Source organism: Centropristis striata, chromosome 21 (assembly GCF_030273125.1).
Source record: "Centropristis striata isolate RG_2023a ecotype Rhode Island chromosome 21, C.striata_1.0, whole genome shotgun sequence".
NCBI lineage: Eukaryota > Metazoa > Chordata > Actinopteri > Perciformes > Serranidae > Centropristis > Centropristis striata.
In genome coordinates, this window is record NC_081537.1 from 17,710,560 (window position 1) to 17,731,289 (window position 20,730).

Below are 20,730 nucleotides of genomic sequence, written 5' to 3' on the forward strand. Positions count from 1 at the left end.
AACTAACTAACTGACTAACTAGATTTTGTGGATATGGGGGTCGATTCAATTTCCGTTTTAGGCCCTTAAAAATGCTGGGACCGGCCGTGGTCTGAGTGCTGCTCTAATTTGTCCCGAACACATCGCAACATCTTGGCTTTTTTACCTTCAGGCAGTCACTCAGTCTGTGAGATTCCCGTCAGTTCAGTCAGTCAGTGTCCCAGCTCTCTGTGCGGCTGAGTCTATATAGTGATGATCTAGCAATGATAACTGGATCAATACCTCCAGCCATGTGGACAGCCGGCGGGGAGCTGCATCACTACTCTCACAGGCGACCGAGTTGCAAACACCTCACCCCCCCACACACACCCCCAACCATCCTCCAGCCGAGACTGCGAGCTTCACAACTCCTCTGACACACTTCATCATATAATTTGATCAAGAAAAGTGTCACATTAAGCAGATCTTACGGTCATAAATGAGAAATATGTGGATTTTATGAACTGTAAATGAGTGCCCCTTCATGGATGGTTATTTTAGTGTCAAAATATATTAAATACATAGGAAGGAAAGGCTGTACCTGATCACTGATTCCATACAGTCAGCACTGCTCTCTAGTCAGTTGTTTATCTTGTTACAGTTTCATTTACTTAAAAAAATCATATTAGCTCCATTTTTTCTACAGAATATTATAGGATAACCAGCCAAGCAATAAACAAATAAATATATTTCAACCAAATTCTTAAAAATTGAATTCTGTACATGTGTGCTGGGAATAAATGTGAGCCGGTAGCATAGGTAAAACCAATGAGATGTTACTTGTAGAGGAATGAAATTGGTTAATACAAAGGCATGTCGGTAATAACAATGTCCTTTCTCCGGTGACAAAGACAAAGTGCCTGCGTTTGGAGCGTACAAGCGCAAGAGACAAGTGATGGCTGAAGGTAGACTTTGGGAGAGCATTTGAATTTCATGTCCAAGAAGAGGCAGCCCATCATTAAAAAACCCTAATTTCTGTGTCAGGTAGAGTTACAGGTAATCGATCATCTTGTCACAGCGATTTATTTTTTTCTGCCCGTTCAAAGTGAATTCTACTTCTTTCCAATTAAACTTGTTGCTGAAAAAGAAAACGTCTCTGGCTATTAAAGGCACATTTTGCCATGTTAGGTCTTTTTCCACCAGAGGTAATTTCTGAACATTTGGAAGAAAGGAGCCCAAGGGAGGCTGTGTGGCTTCCAGGCAATTCTTCATGTAGAGCTGATGTGAACAAAGCAGACCTTTTGAGGTTGACATTGGACGTCTATTAATGCATGTGTATAGCCTTAAATCATTTGTTTAGATGTTCTTGAATAACAGAAATGCTGCTATTGGCTTATCCTTGCATGAACTACCTTAGTTGTACTGTTGTGACTTCTATGTTATAATCATAATTGTTGTGTTTGTAGTTATATGTGCAGCATGTACAGTGTAAAATGGATCAAGTAAGTATTTTTAATTTCTCTGTTTTATATTTTTAATTGAAAAAAAACTAGCAGAGTTTAAAATTTTAAGTGTAAATTAATACAGTGATTCTGGTTTATTTGACCATAATGTGTCAGCAGTGTGTTTCACTGAAGGACTGACAGATGCTTTAGGTCTCGAGAGGGGCTTATTTTGGTTTAACTGCTCTGACAGCTTCACTCAACCTGACACTCCTGAGAAGCGGCTCTGGCCCTGACAGTGTGCGCCACAAAGGCATTGGGATATGTCCGCATAAAAGACATTCATTGGTACATTTCTAAATGTTAACGGTTGTCAGCTTCAGTTTCTTTAAAGACCCTTGGCTCACAGGGGGGATAAAATGCCCGTGCTGTTCTGGGGGAAATACTCCTCCGTCCCTGACAGACAATGACAAAAACGCCACTGCTTGTGGCCTCCGCCACTAGCGCTGAGGTTTCACATGGGAGCGAGTGCTCCTTTGTCCCGGGGTCTAATTTATTTATGTGGCTAATCTTCAGGGGGTGGTGCGGCCGTGCTCAGAGGTGTGTCATTTTACAGGGGGACCCACCGGAAGGATCAGTGACCTAGCAGAGACATTGCCATAATCGCGTGATTCGTTTCAATTAGCACACAAGTTCTATCTTAGCTTTCAATCACATAAACAATGATTATTAGGCTCTTCTTCCAAAAAAAAGTCCCAAAAAGTTGTACTTTAACCTTGGAGGACTTTATTCCCCTCCCGTCCATCATTTACATTTATAGTCAGGAGAGCAAAGTTAGTCAAAAAAGTATAAGATGTTGCTAAATAAATTCAAAGTTGTCTCTGTATTTGAAAGTTGTGGTGTGGTTTAACATGAGAGCTGCATCGCAAAAGATCCCATAAGATTCAGTGTCAGAGCCAAGACTGCAATCATCCTTACCCAACAGCATTTATTTGGACAGAGGTGCAATGGCAGCAGAAAAGGAGTGGAGGAGATGGAGCCTTGATTAGCAGCAGCCTTCCCAGCATGCTCTGCTATGACAAATGACTGACTTCGAACAATATCTAAGGCGATCAGGATAAAGTACCAACCATTTCAAGGCTCAGCAAAATTCTAATTCTAATTAGACTTTGCACCACACACCAAATAAAAATTGTTCCCATGGCATTTTGGCCTATCAACTGTTTCTCCGATCGCTGAAACAAAACGAATAAAGAAAATGATTAAAGTGATAACAAAGGCATAAAATTTAAATTATTGAGGCACCACATCTGGGATCTGTATGTCACTGCGCTGCCATTTTTACCCTCTCATTCAGCACTCCATTCTTTCTGCATGAGAGAAACTGCAAAACAGAGGGAAGCAAGGAAAAGGAGAGAAAGAGCAGGAAGAAATTGTAACATTAAAAGGTAGAAAGCGAGAACGCAAATAGGCCTTCAGCTTTAGCGTTATTAATGACTCTTCAAAGATCTCCGACTTTTCCAATCTCTCAGAGAAGCGCATGAAGGAGTCTGCAGATGAAGCTGACCTTCAAAATGTTCTTTGGTCTTTAGTTAAGAAATTCACTCGCCATTATGGCATCATTAAGGAAACAAGGATAAAATTACTCCATGGTTAATGGCCTATAGGATCCCCCACCAAAATTTGTTTCAGATCTAATAAAACTGTGCTTAACACACTCGAATGAATTATGAGGACTGTTATGCAGGGTATTAAAATGTGGAAAATAGATTTTCGAGAGCTTGGAGGACTGGACTTTTCAAATCAGATAGTAGAATGGGATTTTCTGGGCAATAAATTCCACCATGTCTCAATTTAATTTCTTTCAGCTCTTAAATCTGAAGGTATGATTTATCGTGAGGTTTTGATCATCTTAAAAATACACCATTCACTGTAGCCAACTTAGCTGTTTCCAGGAAGAATAAACACAAGTGTGCGTTCACATACATGAACTCATAAAACAGCTTGTTTTCAGACATTATTTTGCTTATATAACTACAATAAGAAAAGCTGGGTAATTAACAAGATACTTGAAGTTATTTTTGAGATCTCAATTAAACTGAGGTTTGCATTTACATTTGCTGTTGAGAGAAAGGATGCAGAGTCGGTTATTAGCATATCGCATCAGAGGGTAGAGAAAGCAGGCAGGAAGCTGTTATGGAGAAAAATGAAGCTGCAGGCTATAGAGGCTCTTCATTGTCTCATATACAACCGCATCGCAAACCTGCAGAACTGTGTCATTTGCACCACTTATTACCTGCTATTGTAATCCAGACCTCGATGCCATCGTGAAATACAGACTTATTATAAAGAGGGGGAAAAGTTAGCCCAAGATGGTGCCACAGAGAGGTGGTTTGTGTGGTAATGGCATTTGCTCTCTTTAAACTTTAATCTTTCCTATTAATTCCCTGCAACTGGAGAATGTACGAGAGTTAATGTTCCATGAACGTGTTTCTCACTCCGCAATCTCTTCAAGCTAATTACCTTCAGGTGCTAAATGGTGGGAAATTGCCATCCATTTGGATGAGAAAAATTTCACCTCCTGCTCCCTAGTGAAACATTTTTTTGCCGGGCACATTAAGAAAAAAAAAAGAGGAAAAGAGGCAGGCCTCCACCAAGGTAAACAGTGGTCATAAAACTACCTCTTCCTGCTCTTTTCTGTCCTCCTGCCTGAAACAGGAAACCGTAGTCCCGCTCTCCCGCCACGTTGCTTACCGGCAGAGGTCAGGTAGAGGTCAACAGGTGCTCCTCTTGACAAGGGGAATGCAGAACAGATGTTTGATTGGCATGAATCATCTATACTGCCCATTAGAAACTTATGATGTGAAAGGATAGGACTCCTGGTACTAGGACACTTTTTAATTTGATGCTGAAACAGAAAACAGATCTTGGAAGTTTCTGCATTTTTAATTAAACTCCATTGGTTAAATGTTTAGTATCAATCAAGTTTGTCCTTCAAACCTGTTGGCAGACGGCATGTTGTTATTGTGTTTTTGTCAAACTTCTGGGCCTGCATTTACAAAGTTTCCCTCAATCTGATGTGCTATGATGACATGCTACTCTTTAACTATAAGTATGTATGTTGACTTAAGAGAGGTTTCCATCCAAATTTAGTGCATTTTTTTTTCCAGAAAATCTGCAAAAGAAAATGTAAATGAATGCATGTTTCCATCCTTTAGTGCTATGTGAATATAAGGAGTTGCTTCACTCAATTCTCCACATTGGTGCCTTTAAATCATTGCAGAAGAGGAGGGCACAATAAAATGATAGAATTTAAAGAATGGCATACACATTTCTTAGAGCAAAAATTATGGAAATTATAGCATTTACGTTTGTTTCATGGATTCATTTGATTCGCTCCAAACAGATCTGATATTTTGTCTGCTGCTATTTTTAGTCTCTTCTGTGGAGCTGACGCTTCAGTGGAAGTTTGCTTCATGCTTCATGTATGTCATGATTTATTCGCTAAGTCTGTTTTCTTGTTTTCTTTAGCTTTTACGCCAACTTTTCCACCTCAGCAAACCGTTAAGACGATTACAATGTGATTATTGAGATTTTCCATTTGTACAACAAAAGACACAATACAATTAATACAACATCAGACTTCCACCACTTCCAAATTATTTATAAGGGACAAGGGAACAAAAGCAGTTTCAAGTCAAATAAAAAAATAGCAACAATGATGATAATAATACCAGTAACACTAATCTTAGTTATAAAAGGTGGCATGTGTCCATGGTAGAAAGGTGTAGAAACGTTTTTGCAATGTTTCTGTGTTTCCATTCGGGCTTGTGAAAGTTGATAATGCAAATAAAAACAGGTTGAAAGGAACACTAGACACAACTCTACACACAAGCATTTGACATATTTTAAACATGTCCATATTTTACTGAATTTTACTCAGAGAGAAAACCAAGCTGACTGAAACCTGAAATTTGTCTTATGTTGCATCACATTTGTACATGCAACTTTGGTAACGAAGTAGGGAGCCAGGTCTGCACATTTAAGGCAATACTCTTCTTTTTTTTTTACTTCGGAACTAGTTGTGTGGTTCCATCGTGTACTCTTTTGCAAAGGTGTGTGTAGTGGTACTGAAGTTTTTCCATTATTCATGAAATAGTCAGTGAGTAGCAATAATGCAATGGCTGCATTCCAACCAAATTAGGCATTGTGGCGCAGAATTAATGGTGATGTGGCCGTCTCTTTGTGTCTCTGTAGTGTTCCCCATGGTGCTAGCATTTAGCCAAGCGACTACCATGGAGCATTCTATAGTGTACGAGGGATTCTTTGTCTGCACTGACAGATCAAAACCACATTTACCTTCAATAACTAACCATATGTAAGGTCTTTCAAAACTGTGGGCATTAAATTGGTGCACAATCGTCAAGTCTGATCGCCAGTTACATTATTGGCCACGGCAGCATAACTTCTGGGTGCTGTTTCTCCAAAAGTTAAATCTATTCAAAGTTTTTGCCACAGCCTAAACACACTATACACTTTCAAATGACTGTTGTACTGGTGTTTTTGCAGTCGTGTCTGATTTGGTGTGAATGCATCCAGGTAGTTGTATGAAAATAGAATTGTCTCTTAAAACTTTTGCACAAACTAAATGAAAAATTATTTTCATGCATGTTGTACTTGATTGTTTCCATGCCGCATATGGACAATCAAACCACTTTGCCGAGCCTAAAACACGAGTCCATCCAACTGTATTCAGCCCCCTGTGAACTCCATGTGAAACCCTCACGGTGCAGTTCAGCGGGTTCTCAGAAAGAGTCAGGAAGATGCATCATATGAGGGGAGTAAAAAGGCCAGCTGGGATGGGTGGGCCACATTGTGATCACTCACCTTCATCCCTGATTTGTAGTCATTATCCCTACCAGCGTTTGAAGATCAAAAACAAGGACAGGGAGAGTGATGGGGGACAGAGAGAGGCAGCCGGAGAAAGAGAATGGGGGAAATGAGTGAAGGAGGGAGGGACAAAGAGACGGCTGGATGTGTGTGTGTGTGCGTCTGTCCCAGTGACTGCCATTTGCCCCTGTTTGGTGGATATAGGAGTGTAGGTGGCAGCGATGTTGGGGAGTGGGTGGGGTTGGGAGGAGGGTGGATAAGGGTGATAGCACCTTAAAACCAACCAAGCTGCAAAAGCAATGAATATTAAATTCACGCCTAAATAGCTGGGTCTATGTGAAGCATTACTGTATTATAATTTTAGATTTGTCACCGATGGGATGCAGGTTTGAGTTGGAACAACAAGGCACGTCAAAGCAATCTTTACTCCTCTGATAACCGCACAGCTGTAAATTGATAATCTTATCATAAATTATTTTTGAATTTGGCTTTCGGTGGTCTTGCAATCGGACAAATGCAAATAAAGTGTGTTTTATTTGTGCTGGGAAGTGTGATAAGGTAAGACAGTAAAAATAGGAACATATAACAATTAGAGGCAAATATAATTTCTCTTTACCCATCCATGTCCCAGGCAGAGTGTAAATGTTGAAGGACTCCCATCAGGCCATTGTATAAATTAGCCAAACCCTTACTGTGCTGAAATCTATCCCCAACTGTTTGAGTGAGAAAGCAGAGATTTTTCCCTCCTTTTTTAGATTTAATTATCTTTTGTTGTTCTTTTTATCTACCTTCAAGGATTGTCCTCAGTAGGGGGTTAAAAGAATGGGAAGTGGAAAAGACGAGGGGGGTGTCTGAGAGCGAACGCTGGGTATGTAGGGCTAGTTTGTCCTCTGTTAGATCTGATTCCTTACAATGACACAGCGGGAAATTAAATATGAAACCGAATTAAAACCACTACTTAATGAACAACGGGGAAACAAAGTTGGCTCCCTTCCAAATTAAGTGAAACTCTAACTTCTCCTTGGAGCATTATCTCTTTAGTTCAGCTTAGTCTGAGGTAATTTTCTCTTCATTTAGACACAACATTTAGGGAAGTGTTTGATGATTTGTAATAAAATCCCAATTTCAAACCACTTATCTTGCAAATATATCTGGAAACTGTTCTGTGCACAGAACATGAAATCTTGGCTGACTTTTGACGATTTGAAGTGTAAAATCCAGCAGTTTAATTCACTTTTTGGTGTGATGTGTTACCCACTGTGGCAAGCCTGCCCTCATATTGATTTTAATAGACCCTCTGAAGGAGCTTTGTTTCCCTCCTTTGAGAGAAACGACACATGTAGAACATCAGCTGAATTGGTGTTGTTAAATAATTTAGTATCAACCTATACTGTATGTGCAGTCATTCAAGTGAAGGCTGAGGCACAGTACGGGAATAAAACATTGTTTCTCTGGTTTTGTTCTGTACTCTCAGTATTAGATTGTTGGTGTGTAGAAAATATTGCAGCCATCCAAAATATTTGAGTTTTTATGAAGTTTTTCCTTCATTAAACATGTACAAAAATGCACAAGTATGACAGGAGTGCACGAGTTAGGGATAAATAACATGAAATAAATTCATATAAACATAAGATTGTATAATTTTTTCCCCACTTCCTATCCCCAATAATATCATCCTACCTGTAAACAAATCAGCAGATTGTTTCACTTCTGACAGGTGGAAATAAGGAGGAATCATTTCAAACTGAAAGAATACTGAATGCAACAAAAACACTGTCGAATGATGCCTTTGGCAGGTGGAACTGCTCCCCTGCCAAACTGTCACCATTTAGGCCCCGATAACGCAGGTAATTGCATTTCCAGAAGAGCAGGAGCAGATGAAACATGCTGTGGACAGATACTGCTGGCACACTGGCCCCTTCTGTTGGAAAATTTCATTTTTCCACAAGGAAGCCATGAATGCTAAGGCTGAATCCAAATCCGTTTTCCGCACTTTATCAGTGTGTGGCCCACCAAGTGGGGAGATGGAGGTAATTCATTCAGCTGAGACTCACCACCCTAATCCAATTTCCAGCCTCCCCCAGCAAGAGATAATTACAAGTATTAAAGCTGTTAGGACAGGGGGGAAAGGGCCCTCTCTCTGAAACTCTGCTGCAGGCCCTGGAAATATCGACTGAGCGGGGGGATTTCTGCTGGGAGAACTCAAGCTAAGGTATTGTTCAAAACTAAGAAAGTGTGTTAACTAATGAGGCAAAGGGATTCTCAAGGTATAAAGGACACCCATAGCCACATGTCATTACAGACCCCAGGACTTTTTTTTTTTCTCTTTTTCCTCGTGCATCACTTAAGCCTGCATGAACAATTGGTCAGTCCATGTGTAAAGACAAGTAAGGGTTCCTGCACAATCAGTATGCATATAATAGTCCTTGGAATGTCTCATCACCTTTAAATCCATACGAACTTCATAATCAGATGTACAGCCCTTCACTATCACTGCAGCTCTTTAAGAAACATCAAACTGTGGCATCTAACTACTTATTTAAATGCAACAACCTTCTAAAACAAGCAAAACATATCCCTGTAGTTTATTCTAATACCCTCCTGGGTGTAAAATCTCACTTTTCACTGTTTGTCCTAGCCTCAGCCACTCCAACCCCGCAGCCACCTACTCCCTAACCAGTGGTAAACTATACCTTTTCATGTCTTTAAAACCACAATGGAGGGCTGAGGTTGGAGCAGCACAGAGGGTCTCTTTTTTTTTCTTCCTCCCTCTCTCTCTCTCCGCTGCTTAAACTTTGACTCCTCAAGGAGCGGAAGCTGCAAAAGCTCTAATTAACGGAAGCAGAGACGCTCCTGCGCTCTCCCATTCAGCCCTCCACAATAGACAAACCCATGAAGCAGAACCAGGAATGGAATATTGAAGGAATGAATGGAAACGCACCCAAATAAGAGACCCAACATCACCCCTGTCCACTCTTAGTCCCCTGCTCTTTATTGTTTATCTTTGTTGAAGAGGGTCTGCCACAGGAGTCCCATTCTTTATCAATTACTGAAGATCAAAGCGGCATAGAGAAGAGGCATGCTGACGTAAAGAAATGTGTTATTGAGTTTTTGAACCATTTAAGATATCTTTTTTATGTAAATAAGTTGAGTCACACACTAATAACAACATGTAGTGCAGTTTTAAAAGGCTGCATAATCCTCTTAATGTTATTTTACAGTAGCAGTAAAAACAAATGTTTACTCTGCATCTTTATTTGTATCTGCATAAAAATACACAGGCCACACATGCAAGGTTTTATGCTTTTAGTTTATTAGTAGAACATGAGAAAATAGTCAAAAATGTTGCATCTCACAGTCTTAAAAAGCACTTTAAACACTGCCTGAAGCTGCACCAAAACAAATCACTTGTTCCTTGACTGACTGTCTAAATTTACACCATTTCAATCCCTCAGAAAGTTTTTAGCAAATAAGTAAAAACAATACCTAACAGAATAAAGAGGAGCATAACAAAACATGAGCTCTTAATATTACAGGATGTATTATTATCTCTATATAACTGTGTTTCCGCTCAACAAGCTACAATACTTTACTTTGTCGCTTTAATGACCACTTTTCCATATTAAGGCGTGACAGTGTAACTGATTCTAATTACGTGAGTTAAAAAAAGTCAACATTGTTTTCCGTAACTCACATTTCGAAGACTTCCCACAGCTCCATGCATATTATTACCAGCCATTTTAGAGACATGTTAATCCAATTAATGAAATTCAAACTGGTCCTTTCCCATTACTATTTAGGTGTGTTCAGGCTCCGCAATGAGTCACTTATCCCTGTTTGAACGTCTGGGTAATTGAGGGAATGAGCTCGAAATGTTTCTGCAACAGGTTCCATCACAAAAAAAAAGACAATAGGAATGCAATGTTTTTTCTCTACAAAATGGTTTATTACCGCTTTGACCTGCTTTTAATCGAAGAAATCACCTCCTGCTGCAATCCAGAGTTTTAGGTCATTTTCCCCCAAAGTTTAATAAAAACTTGACAGTCATGACAAATGTTGTTTTGAAACCTTAACAAGGCAAGGCAGGTTTGTTTGTATAGCACCTTTTTAACAGAAAGGCATTTCAAAGTGCTTTAAATAGGACATCAAGGCATTAAGACAAGCTATCAAAGAAACACAAGGCAGCATATAAAAGACAAGAATAGCATTTTTAAGAAGTGAAATAAATAGATGAACTAACATTTCAGCACAGCAACAGCAATATGAATGAGTTGTCCCAAATGTAATTTGATTAAAAAAGGGAACAAAAAAGTCTTCAGCATTAAAGTCAAGTGAGTGGCAATACATTGCACTTGGTTGCAAATTAAATCGAGGTGTAATTCAGTTGAAGAATGAACTTACGGTAAACAGTGCTTGCCATTTAAATAAACTGGGATTTGCCAATTATCCCTCTCATTTACAGTCAACAAAAAGAGGATCCGAGAGTGGTATATGCTGTATGTTGTTGCTAAAGAGGCAGAAATAGCACGGCTGCTCGTGTTATTTGCAATACTGACATTCCTATTCTTTACCGAGAATGTTTACTATTGTTTGCAAGCTTTATTTCCTTGAAATATTACATATCCTCTGTGCAGGGGAAACTGCACGGGGTCTTGTGTGAAGTTTTTAATATGTCACAGGCATAGTGCTGTTTGGAAATGCAGTGTATTTTACTCAGCCCCCAATAATCTATTCTGTTCAGCCAGGCGCACACATTGACAAATGTTTCCAGCATTAGGTATTTACCTAGTGGAATGTAATGGATGTAAAGAGTTTGAAAATGCCTGGCGCACTAACAGCATGGGCAGTAGCAAGACTATCTAGACTGAGGAGAAAATACACTATTCAAAACAGAATCAATGGCTCTGAAGGATGGTGTGTGCGTTTGTTTGTTTGTTTGTGTGTGCATGGTCATGTGCGTGCATGCATGTGTTTGTGTTTAGCTGCTTCTGTATGTGTGTGTATATCTGTTTGTGCTCTAAAGCGCTGACTGTAAACTCACCATAAGTCACTCCAGACACAGTAATAGTTTCAGCAAAATCCATGCAGTGGAAATGTAAATATTTCTCCTTACACAAAGACAATGTAGAGGCATTAAGTGTCACAAAGTATTCCTGTCTGTAAGAATGAATGTGTTCTGCTGCTGCCGACCGAGAGTTTAGTGGTGAGAAGTTACAGGAAGAATTGCAAGATTTTTTGAAATAGTTGGGTCATCCACCACAACAGGACACCAGATACTGCATATTAATTTAGATTTTTTTATTTATTTCACATTTCTGGGCTGCCCTCAAGCAAAGAAATTCTTAGTCGACCAACACTAATTGATTAACTGAATTAATTGGGGATTTGTTAAACTGTTTCTCCACAAATAATATTGCAAAAGCACCACTTTTAAGTCTTGTGTTTACCAGAGATGTACTCAAAAGGTTCCTGGAAATAAGTCATTCAGCATGAAAAAAGTATTAAAAAAATGTCTAATTTACTAATCTTAGTTGACTTAGACCAAATAAACCCAATAGTCGCCCCTTTTTTATCCCAGGGCTGGACACCAAACATCTATTTATAGACGAAAAGCTGTTTTCAAAGCGCCATCTGCGCACTCACAGATATAAAATTCTGTTGGGACATTTCTCCTGACTACTTTGTTTTTTCTTGTATATAGCCCCAACATAGTCAGTAGCAGTTGTGGATCAAGCTAAATACACATTTTCCATTTTATGCTACTTTTTACCTAGTGTCTGCTACCTTTTCTAGGCCAGTGTTGTACTTTTTACTCCACTGCATTTATCTGACAACATAAGTTACTTTGCAGATTTAGACTATTAATGCAAAATATATCTATATGTTTATAAAATAAATTATGATGCATTATTACAAGTTATGCCACCTGACTATAAGGCATATAAAACCTATAAAACCTTTAACCTTAACCAGCTGCAACATTAATGCATCAGTGATTATAATCGAGTGACATTATTTATCATTCTGAGATGAAGAGTCATTCTGCACAATGAGTCATTTTACTTCTGGTATTTTACATATATTATGATGACAAGATTTTGAATGCAGGACTCTTACATGTATTGCTTATTATGCTTAGGTTTATAGATTTTAGTATATCTTCCACTACTTGTCAATAGTCACTATTCAATAGACAAAACAGTTGTAGTTGTAGAATGAAACCATCTTAGATGATTTAATCCCTGAATTTTCAGGATGGGAATACCAAGGACAAAACCTGATCTTGTTTCCTCAGGGCTCTGTATTGTTTAAATTGTTACGAATAATTGCCAAATACAATGTGTCATTTTTTTGTAGCAAATATAAGTATTATATGTTTGTGTTGTAGCAAATGCATAAGCACATTCTTAGAATAAATCTAATTAATTTGTTATTCCTGTCAGGTAATATCTGACAATGCCCTTGACAGTTTTTGATACCTGGTGCTAAAAAGACGCATTTGGTCTCTACATCCCCGGCAGGCTGAGAGTTTCTGCTGGGACAGTGGTCGGTTTTTGGGACAGTTTGAAGGGGCTGATCCCCGGTTCAGCTTGGATTCTTCTCTCATCATCTGTTGGCTGATCTTTTTTTCTCTCCCTTTCTCTCTCTCTCTGTCTCTCTCTGCTTGAAACAACTTTTCAGCCCTATAGAGGCCTACGCCAGCCGTCTCTTTCATTACATGCACCATGCATCCAGTCAGATGTACAAGCGGGCTGGACGCTTTCAGACAAAAAGGGGTAAGCTAATTTAAAGTACAAAGATTTTATAGGTCTGTAAGTATCTGTCAGTACTGTACTTATCCAAATAGTAGCAACATTATTGGCTTTGTATGGGAAAATTGGATCAAAAGTCTAATTACAGTACGTTTTCGATTACTTTGAAACAGTTGTGGGAATAATGTGACTGTAAACGGGATAAAAAAAAATCAAACATGTGGTTCAGTTGAAGAAAAGGCAGGTCTGACACATCAAAAGTCCCATATATCTTTTCGAAATGGGATTTATAATCCAGCCTACAACAGGAGGGCTGCTATGATGTGCAGTCAATATATGGGTGGCACTCCCCATAAAGGCCTCGGCCTTCTTTCTGTGTTTGATTTATTGTCACAGCAGCTCAGCTCAGACGGCCTCATGAAACCTTTGTCAGTCCAATAATGACACTGTTTTTGTTATTTGAATCATATTTGCCATATTTTAACTGGTTCTCTCTATATTCTTGAGCCAAAAGAGTCTGTGTTTCTGCTGTTACGTACCACAATATAACATTTATTTAAAAAAAACTGAGGTTAGCACTGTAGTTCAAGAGGAATGGCAAGGAAATAATAACATATTTGCTTTTTCTATAATTTATGATCACAAAGTGAGGTCACGACTTTCTGACTAGAATAAAATACTAAAGAATTAATAACTTTTTTTATGCCAACGAGCAATGACATCTTTAAACTGTACATTACTTTCAGTGTACAAGATGGATCTGATGTACTGCTGCATATAATTTAGTCACTCATGTTTAAAAGATGGATTGTAATACTTTTATTTTAACCATTTTTAAATTATTGTACCCTCATGTTCAAGGGTGTGGTTTACCTTCCTTTCTGTCTTATTTTACGTAGGCACTTTCTTCCTTTAGTCTTCAGCATCTGCTCTTTGGACTTTTGAAGGATGAAGTTTAATCACAGTAAAACACGATTGTCCGGACAAAATAATTAGTAGAGGTCTTATTAACGTTGGTTAATACATTCCATTCAAGATGGATAGAAATGTTCTGAAATCCCATTTTCTTTACAATTATTCATTCTCTTTAGTGACTTCTTATAATCTATATTCCTTTATTTTTTAGGGACAGACATGTCAGCTGCTGCATGAAACCGACCTTTGCCAAAATCCCCTTGTAATTTGAGCTTAATGTTGCTCCAGACGAATTAAGTGCAAGTTAATGATTAAGCCATGAATCTATCAGACACTTGGGTATGGGAAAGTTTTAGGGAGGAACAGCTTGGCCCGGCTCAACAATCATTAAAACGTGCTGACAGCGATGGGAGAACAAGTTCCCACTTTGATCCGATGACAGACCTGAGCTCAGCCTAACGTCATCCTCCTGCTCTGCCTCCGCTCGCTCACATTTATTAACTCTGAGCTTGAGACAACAATGCCTTCCACTCACAATCTGCCACTTATAATACTCATATGAGCGGTATTATGGCATATCAGGAGCATAATCCACTGAGAGTGCACTTAACAACTGTGCTGCTTTGTTTTGCTTCCTATACCAATTTGCTTTTAGTATTTGACATCTAACAACGGAGCTTGTTAACTTCTGTCTCACAGGGATCTCTTCTTATATTATCAAGTATGCATGAATAAATAAGACAGAATTATTAATTTAATTTTAAATATAAAGGTAAAGTTCTGAATATCTGTATTAAACTGTCTTTTACCATTAATTAGATTTGTCATATCTGCCCACGTTTTTTGAGAGACAAAGGCAGAATGAGAAAGAAAGAAGTTTCTAAATAAAATCTTTCTTTTTTTGTAAGAGCAAACTTTATTGTTTGTTTTGGAAGGATTCATTAGCAGCCTGAATTGCGTCCTGACTTGAGCCTGAGCATAAGGTGACAGAGGTGTAAGTCAGCCGTAAGCAGCTGCGCCGCCGTAGAAATGAAGGTCTTCTGCTGCCCCCCAGGGGTTCGCAGAGGAGATCGCAGGCACTCCTGTAGCCAGCTGCTCCCTCATTTTAGGTGAAGCAGCTTAAGCATTTGTTCACGCTCATGCTGAGGGGACGGATCTCAGGACAGCAGTGTGGACATTGTGCACTTTTATATCTCAAAACAATGTCAAACTAACTGCTTGTACTCTTTTTTTTCAGTACCTGTGAAAAAACATTGCACTGGTTCTTAGGTTGCACAGCTAGTATGCACATTTACATTTTAATATATTTTTATTTCCTGCATGCTACAATGAAAATAATGCACATATTCCACTAAAATAGCATTGATTTGCTTTCTTGTGGCTGCTCTGAAGCTGATTTTTTTGAAGACAGGCAAGTCAGGAAAATAAATCAAATGTGTTTAAATGACAATTAAAACATCTGTGTATTACCATAAAAAACAATCATAGTCAATTTTACTGAGCAAGAATTTACTCCAGCTGCAGAAAACAAGGCCTTAACAACACGCCATGTGTAAAGACGTCTTATTGAACCACAGTATGCAGCTTCAATTCACTGTATAAAGATGAAACGCTGAAGTGCATTAGGACGCAGAAATGCTCATAACATCTGTTTCCTTTGTGTTACAGAGGATATGGCTTTGTAGCAAGCAATATGTGCCATCAGTGACTGGTGGAATAATATTTGTGTTCCCCCCTCAAACAGACACACTGTCACAGAAGCACTTGTCTACATTTTGTAGTTGCTCGAGGAAAATAATTGCCTTATCTGCAACTGTCAAAATGATGAATGCCCTGGAGAGCACTGAGAATTGACTGATGGAATTGGGGGAAAATCTAATCCCTGATCTGAACACTTTGTATAATACATTAACCCCTCTGGTACAATAGGCTGCACAGAAACAGATTTGTATAGACTTGTAGAAATAAATTCAACAGAGGCTGAAGGATCGATAAACATCAGGAGTTATGGCGTCGTCTGCACCGAGTCAAACAGAGCGTCAGGAAACATTAAGTGCATTGAGATGTACAGTATGTAGGGGCTGAGTCAAAGAACAGATGCAAAAGAAATATGTGATATAATACAAAAGTGGGCGCACATGTTTTCAAATGTTATCTGCAAGTTATTCATTAATACAAAGGGCAATTATGATCATGCAGCAGCCAGGTCGGATACATTACGAAAACATATGGAATACAATTGAAAAGCCAAATAAAATACAACAAGTACAATTAGGGGAGTAGCAGTACATTCAAATTGACAGTAATATAAGCTTTTGTTCATAATACAAATATGATCATATCGATTATAATGTCAGCCGACCAGTTTGTGGTCTCATGCACAAACTCTCTGTCCTCTGCTGCCCTGCGACTCATTTTTTCTCACTTGACATTGTATTGATGGCAGATGTGAAGCTTTCTTTTCACTTTCCATTAGTGTAATTTTTCTTCTTGTACACTTTTGTACCGTTATGGTTACAGACTTGCTCTCTCCACCTCCCGACACTCGTATTTTGAGTGTAATTAATTTGCCAAAAACAAGGTAAAACACACAATTAATAACGTTGAAGATGGATTTTAGAGATAGAATTTTTTTTTTCATGAATAAAAAAATGGAGATTAGTTAAGTGAAAATATGAAATTTTTTCAGAATATTTTAATTTTTCAACCACATAGGCTTGACTCATTAACAGAATCTGTGTTCAAGTATTAATCTTCATTTCATTTTCATGTAGAATTGAAGGAAGAATCAATATTTATATAAAATCTTGCGACATATCTAAGAAATTTAAAAATATATATATATTTTTTAAAAAGCTTAAATTCTTTGCAGAATAAAGATGCATGCATCAATAACATGTAGGGCTGGACAATGTGGCTAAAATTAATATCAATATGAAGAATATGAAGAGACACAAAGAGGAGGAAAGATTAAATGCCGAATTTGTGTTTTACTTTACTATAAATAAACACATTTCCACCATAATTTGGTGCATAAAAATTCAACAGAATGCAGAAAAGTAAGTCTTCATTGCTCAATATTAACATAAATCATGTGCCAAATGAATGCAAAATCACATATGAAACAATCAAAGTGACGTTTAACACAATTACCATGTCCTACCTTTTTGCACTACATCTTACAAAATTGAAACATTTTAAACTAACTTTCAATAACTTCCATCATATCAATACAATGCAATTCTACAGAAAGTCATGAAACAGTAATATTAAATTATCACTCAAAAAAAACCTAAACTGCACAAATTACTATTAAAAGCAAAGACAGAAAAGGAAAATAAAAAAAGATCTGTATCCTGTCATACAAAGGTGCCTGAATGCCGTCTTATCTTCGGCTGAACATTTAAGTGACAATGGCAATAGTTTAAGAATTCAGTGCTATAAATGAACACGCTGTGATATGCACAGGAGGATGATGGGAAATTATCTTGCACTCTTCCTCTATCGGTCCACAAGCAGCAGAGTGGAAATCTCACCCAGATATGAAGGGATATCTCTCCTGATTAAAAACCATATTAACTTTTCATAACCTAATGTTCTCAAATGAAGTTTTCTAAAAACGAATACCTGCGAACGAGTTCTGCCTCTTTTTTGTCACACTTGGGTGGAATACATTATCCCCAGTATTAGGAGAGAACATACCTGTAACAGGTTAATGACCTCACACTTTCCACACCATTTCACTTAGCGGGCCATAGCCAGGAAAAGCTAAACGCTTCACTCCCAGTTCACTAAATTATGAATTAGCCAAAAGGTGAGGCGATTAAAGATTCAACATTTTACAGGTCGACCAATAGATGGGCTTCTTGTTGAGCTTGAGTGGTGAAATCTTCAACCATTAGCTGAAAACTGTCTTGATATCCATTACAGAGAGCATAAATATTGGAAGAGGAGCACAAATAATCCAGAAATTACCAATCAAAGTGTTTGCAACCTCAGAGAGAAATTACTATCTGTGGTATAAATGAAATCAACAGCACAATCATCTGTGTACATTAATAAATAAATTACACATTGGAAATCAATGAATCATGAATGTTTTTAATTATTTGTCATAAAATATTTCAACATTTTTATCATACAACCTTAGACTGGAGAATCTTTAACAACATAACCAGCATTTTCTGAACAGAATACCTTGAATTAGCACCAAACTGGTGTTTTCAAACCATCCAAACGCTTACAGTCGCCGCGGCGTGTCACACTTCTTCAGCCTTACCCGCTCCGTAACAAGCACTGACAGGTCACATGGCACAAACTGTGATGTCTGAATAATTTGAACAAATGCTAAATCATTGCAAAGCAGCCAGAGAGATCAGCGACGTGAAAGTGAAGTGTTTGCGCTTCCCCAAGGCTCAGTGGCATCTGTTCTACATGTGTGCAGCAACAACATCCATGTTTCACCAATTAATTGTGCTTGTATTAGAGTAAATATTTGACTTTGAAGTGCTAAAGCGTTAATTAGGGGTCCTATTCTGCAATGAAACGTATGCGGTAATGTTCCACAGTAAAATGTGAGTCAATTACATTCAATGGGAAATCCCTCAAATGGTCTAAAATTTTTATTGAACCATTTGAGGGCTGAAACAAACAATTATTTCAATTATCGAGTAATCTGCTGATTATTTTCTCAATAAATCATTTGCTCTATAAAATATCAGAAAAATAGTGAAAAAATTCCACAGTGATGCTTTTAAATGTTGTTTTGTCTGTTGAAAATCCAAAGATATTCAGTTTGATGTGATAAAAAAACAGTAAAAAGCAGTCTTTTTTTTAGGCTGAAAAGAGTGAAAACAAGTGAAAACAATTTATCTTTTACCAAAATCCATCGACCAATCGATTAGTCTTCTAATCGTTATAGCTCTTAACCCTTATGCTTTGCTTTATTGATGAATGAAGTTGGTCAAAAAAAATTATATAATATTATTTTCCACTTTCACAGAGTTCAATCTTTTAACCAACTTCAGTCCTGATCATAACTACCAAATATTCATTAATTTTCAGACTTTTAACCATTTAAATGACAGTTTGTTTACATAATGCTACTGTTTTTAATTAAGAAATACATTTAAAAATCAAACATGTTATTTTTTTTCTGTATACTAAGTGAAAATTGATTCTTTTACACAGTTTGGGATATATTAATATTTAGAACATTATTATTTTTTAGCATTTTATCAAACATTGCAGCTCTCAATAATACAGCAGCAATAAGTTGAATGAAAACCTGAAAAACATGTATTTGCCACGTAGGGCAAGTATGAGAAAATGTCTTTATCTGTAGGAAAATGGTAAAAATTACAATTGAAGCCAGTCTGGATTGAAAATGTGATTTAATAGAGTGCATGGTTTTATGCTGTAATGATTGTGGGATAATATTTGTAGTTTTGATGGGGACATTTGTGTCTTTCAGGGTCTGAGTTGGCTTCACAGTTTGTTATAGACTTATCGGCTCTAAGGTTAAGGTCTAATAAAAAATAAAAAATAAAAAAACTCACACCATTGCCAAATTCATGCTATATGCATTAACAAAGCCAAAAAGATTTTTTTTTTTTTTTTTAAATGTATCAGATATTTCAGAATGTTGATTTTACTTTTGTCAGCCCCAGTTGTGGAGTCTTCTTTCTAAAAAAGTGTTTGAGCACAAATCAGCAGAATAAGACGGGCTGATGGCTCTCCTTAATTCTGTAAATTGGAGGGTTGTGAGTCCAATTACGGTCTGCTGGTTCAGCTCGAGGCCACCAGGGAGAGCTGTGCTTGTTTCTCAGAGTCACTGAAACAAACCACTCGAACAGCCTCAGCCCCACCATGAGGAAAGTTATCACTAATTACTGCTACACTCTTTCGTTTAGTGGCTTTGTTTAAGTATACTCACAGTAAAAGCAGTATTCTGTAACAATTATCTTGTCTTGACTTTCAAATTTACTTAGTTTTTTCAAACGAGGTTGTGTCTATCCCTTAAATTTCATCATAAGGAGAGGACACAGTTTCTTTTCCTTCCTGTAATTCTGATATATTCTCACAATTTGGAGCTTTTTTAACCTGGCAAAAGGGAATTATGTACATGAAACCTCTGCAGGATGTGAGGTTGTTGGGGTCTGTTGCTTCTACTGGCCATTAACTGAGGATTAGTGCTGGTGGGGCACACATCCCTTTGAAGAGGTAATTCCTCACACTTCCTTGGTATAGAAAATCAGGAAGCAATCATAGAAGAAACTATGCAGATGGTCCAGACAGCGAAGCCCGTGACCATTTTTCTCTCTAGTCACAATTAAGACTTGGAGAAGCTGCCGCCATTGTGAGAACTAAGCAAATCAGAAAATTCAAGGGGACTTCAAGTCAGAATTAGATCTCGGCCTTGTCATGCAATTCTGCTTAAAACTGAAGTTACAGATTTTACAAGCTTGTGTGTAACCCTGCACAGTCACTTCACAGCTTCCCATATATCTGTCAGCACCATATATCCAAGCATGTGCAAGGCTGTTAGACTATAAAAGTCATCATGATGTCACATACAGAGGCCCGGAGAAGTTAAGAATATATCTTAGTGAGAGTGATGACTGGGCATGAATCGTTGCGGCTGGAAAAAAAAAGAAAGTTATTAGTGCTGTATGTTGGAGCACACTGACCTCTACAGGGACAAATTGTTACAAGACAAATATCTCCATTGGGGTTCTGCTGACATATTCAAACAGAGAAAAGTGTATTTTAAT

At 37.9% G+C, this 20,730-nt stretch overlaps 1 protein-coding gene across 1 annotated transcript in view; it reads left to right on the forward strand.

The window, feature by feature from the left end:
* LOC131959348 (cadherin-related family member 1) overlaps positions 1-20,730 on the forward strand; it is a 119,816-nt gene that overhangs the window by 48,654 nt on the left and 50,432 nt on the right. Inside the window, exon 3 of the mRNA XM_059324516.1 lies at positions 12,972-13,066. The gene's annotated coding sequence lies outside the window, so the exon portion shown is untranslated. The remainder of the gene's footprint in view (positions 1-12,971; positions 13,067-20,730) is intronic.